Source organism: Arvicanthis niloticus, chromosome 21, assembly GCF_011762505.2.
Source record: "Arvicanthis niloticus isolate mArvNil1 chromosome 21, mArvNil1.pat.X, whole genome shotgun sequence".
Lineage (NCBI taxonomy): Eukaryota > Metazoa > Chordata > Mammalia > Rodentia > Muridae > Arvicanthis > Arvicanthis niloticus.
Genome location: NC_047678.1, coordinates 15095262 through 15102903, shown reverse-complemented (window position 1 = coordinate 15102903; position 7642 = coordinate 15095262).

Here is a 7642-nt window from a genome sequence, read left to right as displayed (position 1 = left end):
GTTTCAAACAAGAATTAGCAAGTGAGATACATTTAGTAACAAAAATGGTAGAGATGCAACCAGGAGGCAGCAATAAGCTTGGACCTAAAATATAACCAGGCATAGATCAGTTAGGGTTCTATCCAGAACCAGAAGTTTAATATCAAAAGATGTAGAATAGGCCAAAGGGTGCCAAAGAAACAGAATTAGAAAATGATTATTCTCATTAAATGTCTGGGTGACCCCCAAACTATTAATAGTTGGAAAGAAGTGAATCTGAAATAAATGAGGGCTAGGGGGTGACTAAAAATGATTTCTATTTTGCACTACCCAGGAGATATCACTGAAAGAAGAACCTTTCGCCTGAAGCTTAAAGGTTTCTGATATGTGATATTTTAGCATATGCAGGAGATAGCCATTGAGGTCATTATTTTCTATCAAAAAGATTATATCTTATAAATGTAGAAATATAAGCTACCAAATAGATATATTGGTGTTCTGAAAATATATTAATCCAAGAAATCTTTTACAGCATCTTTACAGTCCTTTGCATTTAGACAAAAAAGTACAGAAACCAAGAAGGGATATTTTATAGGCAAGCCTAGATGTGGGCACATTACCTCCAACATGGAGACTGGAGTTAAATATCTATATATATCTATCTATATCTATATATAGATATAGATAGATATAGATAGATATAGATGTGTGGATTCCTGCAGAACCCAGAAAAAGGTATCAGATATCTTAGCACTAGAGTTATAGGCAGTTGTGAGCTAACATGGGTGCTGGCACCCAACCCTAGTCTTCTGCCAATGCTGTCATCCATGGATCCATTCCTCCCATCCCAAAGATATATTCTTACTGCACTGTTGGGAGAAATGGTTACTGTTTGAGGCTAGATGCTTATTTTTAAGATAGATATTACAAATTCAGAACCACAGTGTCTTTTACCTTCTTTTACTATCTTTTTCTTTGTCTTCCACATTAACAATCTTAGATCTCAAGGATGCAGGAGACTACAGTCAGAGCTAAAGAGAATTACTTACTTGTTTTACTTTATTTTATTACACAAGTACTAATGATAACAATTTGGAACTGCCTTTTATAAACTTGAGATTAGCTTTGCTGGGTATAAAAACTTTAGCTTACATTTTCTTTCTCAGAGTCTCTTAAGAAAATAAATGATTATTCTGTGTTGGTTCTGATGGCATTCTTAAACCTATGCTCTTTATTCCTTGATTTTCAATGGCCATTTTTTAAGTCCAGTAAAGTTATAAGATGTTGTTTTAGTTACTTCAGGTTGATAGTCCAGGTTACAGTACACTTTTAATGTGTATTTCATAGTTTTTTAGTCTGGATTTACATATTTATTCTATTTCCAAAATGCCCCCTTTAGAAAGTCTTGTATTTTAAATCTTATCTTCAATATATGCCATTTTCTCCCAAATCACCTATGCTCCTTCATTTATCTTGTGTGTTTTAAATTCCTGGAGAACAGGAATAAACTTTCCTTTTGTCAAGAGTTCTTTAGCTAATATGCTCTTGGGTGAAACCTAGCTTTTCCTGGCACTCACAGCGTCCTCTCATAACTCTCAGCACTTAATGTCTTTGGAAAGAATCTGAAACATGTCATTAGTTGCTCAATAGTCTGTTTATATCCCACTCCCATCAGAGCACCATGCACACCACACCTCTCTATGTGACATTCATGTGACTGTGTATCAGTCCTTAAAAGTGGCCTTACTCACTCATTGCACTGTTATGACATAGTTTGGGTCATACATTGGTAATTATTTCATGGTTATTCTGTTTTACTGGTTTATCTTTCTACTTTGCATAAATATATATTTTAATTAATGTTTATTACAATTCCAAATTTATAATTTTATCTCCTCTAGCTTTGTTTTCCCTTCACAATTGGCTTGGGTGCTTTTGACTCTTGGTATGGCGGTTTGCATTTTCAGTTTGTCAACTTAGTCAATGCCTTGCTCAGATTCAGATGGGGTTATCTATAAACTAGCATTTTTATGTGTGACATCTTTATACTATTAAATGTGGAAATCCTCAAATACTGTGTATCTTATTGTGAACCATCATCTTATCATGAACAGGACATTCTTATCCTTAATTTCCTAAAAGTACTTCCATATGAGAGAGAGCACACGTGCACACAAGGGGGGGGGGGAGGGAGGGACAGAGAGAGAGAGAGAGAGAGAGAGAGAGAGAGAGAGAGAGAGAGAGAGAGAGAGAGAAGAAAAAGAGGGAGGAGAGGTGAGGGGGTGGGGTGAGGTATTTCCAGAGTATATAAATTTGAGCATTAAATAGGTATTTGATACCCAAGTAGAAAAATCAGCTAGCTGACATCAGGTTGAAGACAATATACCCCTTCCCTGTTCATGTGGTTTCCATGATTATTAGATCCTGCTAGGGACACCATAGATGGATGGCAGCTGCTCAGCAGGGGGCTCTTCTCCTCGCTTTCTGGTATACTTCCTCAAAGGAGCACTATAGTCTATTTTTGCTATCACCCAAGAGAAATGGCAAGGCCACCCTTCCAAGCCAGAGAATAACGAGAGGTAGGAAAATGAAGAGGAGCCTTAAAGGGAAAACACACTGGCAGAGTTTGGGAAATACTATTTTCCTGGTGTACACGGTCTTCTCTCCTAAGTGGAGTCCTATCAATACAAAGGTGTCTGTAACTGTAGGAATTACTGGTTTATGCTCATTTAATATCTGCTTATATATCACTATTTTCATAGCATTTGTGACTCTGAGAATCCATACCCTCATATTCTTCTATTTGGTTTGAACTAATGGACCTTTTCAGTATGTATGCCAACCTGTAAAACAGATAATGATGTTAATTTATGCGAGTAAATATGTTTCAGGGGAACTTCTCCAAAGGTCTTAACAAGTAGGTACACATGCAACTGCTCAGTAAAATGCCAGTTTTACGGGCATTATTTGCAACACAAACCAGAAAAACATTAATTAAAAATCAATCAGCAAAAGAAGTGTGCCTCCATGGATTAACTTGGTCAAAGTGGGGAATCAGGTAACATTGCATGGATTGTAAGGTTGCATTTGCATTTGGACTCATTTCCTTTATTTTTACTTGTCTGGCAAGCAATATGACTCAGTTATTTCAAGCCAACTCATGGATGTTTTGTTATGAGCACGACAATCCTATTTTTACACCCAACAGAGTCAACTGTGAGATACCAGAAAATAATTGTGTATGGAGTGTTGATTTAAAATGTATCTAAAATTCTGTTAAAATATTGAACTTAAAAGACTTCAACAGAACCCATTCTTAAGGTAAGTCTAATAGATATAAATCATATAATTAATAATGCTTGGTAGAACAGTTATATTGTTAAAAGTTATGAATCTTAGGCACTTAGGTAGAAACAAGAGAACCCTTTGCTATTTTGTTAATAAAAATGACTGTGTAGATCTTTTAGACAAACAATAATATATAGTATAATTTCTTTTGATAGGTAAGTACAGGTTTCAACTGTCAAGTTTAGAAATGGAAATGTAGCACTGGAGAAAATGCCTAGAATCATATTTGTACTTTCCTTATCAAATTCTGTCTCTCATCTCATTAAATGGCACTATGCCCTGATGTGTCCTCATAATTTATACTCTGTTGCCTAATCCCCAATGTAATGGCCTCTTTAGAAGGCATTTTTGGGAGTGATTGGTGTCCTTAGAGATTTCAGAAAAAACTCTTCCCTTTTTCCCATGTAAAGATATGCAGAAGTGTGTGTGTGTGTAAATATTATAACGAAACCATTATTTTGGATAGAGGAATATGCACATTCATGATCCAGAAAAGTCCAGACATCAAACTTGTACGCACTTTCAGAACAGATTCTCCAGCCTCCAGAACTCTCTAACAAATATACTTGAATTAGAAGCCACCCAGTTTGTGATTCTTTTGTTAGTGACCTGACACAATTAGAGAAACTACTTTCCACACAGGTGCCCTTGATATTTGTCTTCCTTTCCTTTCCTTTCCTTCCTTTCTTTCTTTCTTTCTTTCTTTCTTTCTTTCTTTCTTTCTTTCTTTCTTTCTTTCTTTCTTTCTTTCTTCTTTCCTTCCTTCTTTCTTTCCTTTTTTTGGTAATTTAAACTGTAATTACAATATTTCTCCCTTCCCCTTTCTTCCCTCAAACCTTCCCATACAGCCCTCCCCATTCTCACTCAAATTCATGGCCTCTTTTCTCACTAATTCTTATTGCATGCATACATGCATATGTATATATATACATTTCTAAATATAACCTCTTCATTCTATATAATGTTACTTGGATGTATGTTTTCAGGGTTGATCATCTGGCACTGGACAACCAATTGGTGTGTTCTTTCCTGAGGAAACCACCTGCCCTGCTCCCAGCTTTCCTCAGTGGCTTGTCTCTATCAAAGGATTGAGCCCTTGTGGGCTTTTCCCCATCCACTTTGTCCATGTCCACTGGTATTGTCCTTACTCAGCTCATGTTTGGGCAGTCATATTAATGAGACTTTATGGGAGTAACTTCTGCTATTACTATGAGACACCATCTCTGATGCTTGTCTTTCACATTCAGAGCACTGGCATATTCTGGTTATAGATCTCAATAGCATCACTGTCACTGCTAACACCCTTTCTAGATTGAACTATTACATTATTTCTATTCTAAAGAGTATGCCTTTGATCCTAGCACTTGGGAGGCAGAGGCAGGCGGATTTCTGTTCTGAGTTTAAGGCCAGCCTAGTCTACAGAGTGAGTTCCAGGACAGCCAGGGCTACACAGAGAAACTCTGTCTCGAAAAACAAACAAACAAACAAAAACAAACAAACAAAAAGAGTTTATTCCTTCAGCTGCTTATTGAACAACCACTAACAGGAAAATCACTTGTATCAGTTACTGCTCTGGGTACTGAGGTACACACAAATTGCCTTTATAGTTTTTACAACAGGAATATTCTTAACCTATATTGAATCATGATGGGTACATGGTTCCAAGATATAAATGCCAGGGCACTTAATAGAAAAATAAAAATACCTAATTATTAGAAATAATTCTAAGTATTAGGCAAGAAAGCATTTACCCAATTGTATTAAGAAATATATTCAATAACATTTCTACTATTCCAAATTGAGCGTTTATATTGTAAAGTAGCCATATTCCTCCAAATTGACTTCACATTTTGAACATCACAGCCAGAAAATGTGCATAGATTTAAATTTATACTTTCTCCATAAATATTACAAATAACAAGTGTTCATGCTTCAAACCACACTATATAATAGAATTCTGTAGGTATTTCAGAGCCCTTATTGTTCTTGCAGGACTGCCAGTCCTGCATGGCCTTGGTGGGGAACAGAATGACATGGTTCCTGGTCCTCCATGAGTATAGAAGGCTGCCCAAGGTATAAGGCTTGTTTGTATAATAATGCACATGTTTTGCATTCCTCTGAGGAATATCTTCCCCTTAAAGTTAATGACTCTACTCTAATCTGAGACAGCATGAGTCCGGGAGGCCAGTGTCTCAGTAAAATGGTAAATGCTGGGACCTTTAGCACAGCCCTTAAGGCTGTGGAAAATAACTCTAAAAACATGAGTTTGAAAATATATAATTTCCCAATATGAAAAAGATAAGGATGCAATATGAGTTATATGAGGGGCTTCACGAATCTCCAGAAACAAAGGCAGTTGCAGTAAAGAGCCAGCTTCTCAGAAAGATACAAAGGCAGGCAGATTCCTTAGTTCAAGGTCAGCCTGGGACACAGTAAGGTTATGTCCTGGTGTGAAAAGGTCATTTCAGGACCAGGTCCCACCCAGCTACCTTATCATCTGTGCTTAACAGAGGCAGGCAGATCTCTGAATTCTTTTCCAATTTTAAAAGAAAATGTGTGCTTGCTGTCTCCTAAGAATTAGGGAGCTGGGGTCAAAGGACTCTGATTCATAGGATAATCAAAAGGGAACTTGAAGTAAATGACTGAACTGATATGTAAAACTTTTTATATTAGCAAGAGAGAACTGACTGTCCGGAGCAAGAGGTGGGGGGGGGGGGTGAGGAGGGGGAGGGGCACTATATGGAGATCTCCAGATAGAGAAAGCAGATCAGAGAGTAAGCAGGCTGGAAAGCTGTCTCCAGCAGAGCATAAGCCACCAATTCAGACCCATGATTTGACTTTGTTTTCCCCCATCTCAGACACCCCCTTTTTTTTCTTGGATATTTTATTTACATTTCGGATGTTATCCCCTGCCCCCACCCAGGAACCCCCTATCCCATTCCCCCTCCTCCTGCTTCTATAAGGATGTGCCCCCACTTACCGCCCCCCCACTCCCACCTCCCCACCCTCGAATTTCCCCCCACTCGGCCTTCATTGTCCAGCCTTCCTGGGACCAAGGATCTCCTCTCCCACCTATGCCCGACAAGGCCATCCTCCCCTACATATACAGCTAGAGTCATGGGTCCCTCCCTATGTGCTCCCAGGCTGGTGGTTTAGACCCTGGGAGCTCTGGTTGGTTGGTATTGTTGCTCTCCCCATGGGGCCACAAACCCTTTCAGCTCCTTCAGTCTTCTCTCTAACTCCTCCATTGGGAACCCCTTGATTAGTTCACTGGTTAGCTGTGAGCCTCCGCCTCTGTATATGTCAGACTCTGGACCTCTAAGGAGACAGCTACATCAGGCTCCTGCCAGCATGCACTTCCTGACACCCACACCAGCCACAGACACCCCTTCTTTCTGAATCTCTCTCCAAGCTGAGGCTCCTCCTTTCAGAGGATAGGGTTTGGTTCTAAGCACCCACATAGCAGCTCTCATAAACCTCTGTAACTTCAGTTCCAGAGAGTTCTGATGATTCTTCTGACCTTCCAGGGTTCCTGTATATACATGGTTCATATATATTCACTGACATGCATGCACACACGTGTATGTGCACACACAATATTAAATATTTTAAATTAGATGACTGATATTAAAGCACTGTGGTCTTGGACTGGTGAGATGACTCAGCAAGTTTTTGCAGAGAAGCATGGCTATCTGAATTCCTAATAGCCATGAACCCACATTGTAGAGGGAGAAAACTGATCTTTGCAAATTGTCCTCTTACCTCTACTTCAACCCCACTTACACCTCTGTGTGTACATGTGTTTGTGTGCACGCACGCGTGTGACACACACACGCACAAATGAAAAAAAAATTATTTAAATCACTGTGGTCTTTAATTATACTAGATGCATTTGTAATAATGGCAGCCACACTGGAAATTACATTGTTCCTATTAAAATAATGATCAAGAACTCTGGCTTGCAGTTTATGATCCATTAGCTAAAAGCATCCTGTAGTTTACTGGAAAGTGGAGAAAAGTACATTAACACTTACTGATCTTTTCCAATCTCTGAGTTTATCTCATTTGTCTCCAAACCTTTTATCTTTTGCAAAAGTTATTAAGTTCTTGAAGACTATCGTAATATCTAGAAAGTTTAACTGCAAAAACTCCAGACAACTGAGTATGATGTGTCATGCCTCTAAAGCCTCACTTCACTCTTAGGAGAGAGACTGAGGCAGAAAGGTCACTAACTCCCTAAATTCAGAGCTGTGAAACCAAATCTAAACCAGTTTTAAGCAAAGAATCCCCTCAAGCAACTTGTATTGAGTAAAAT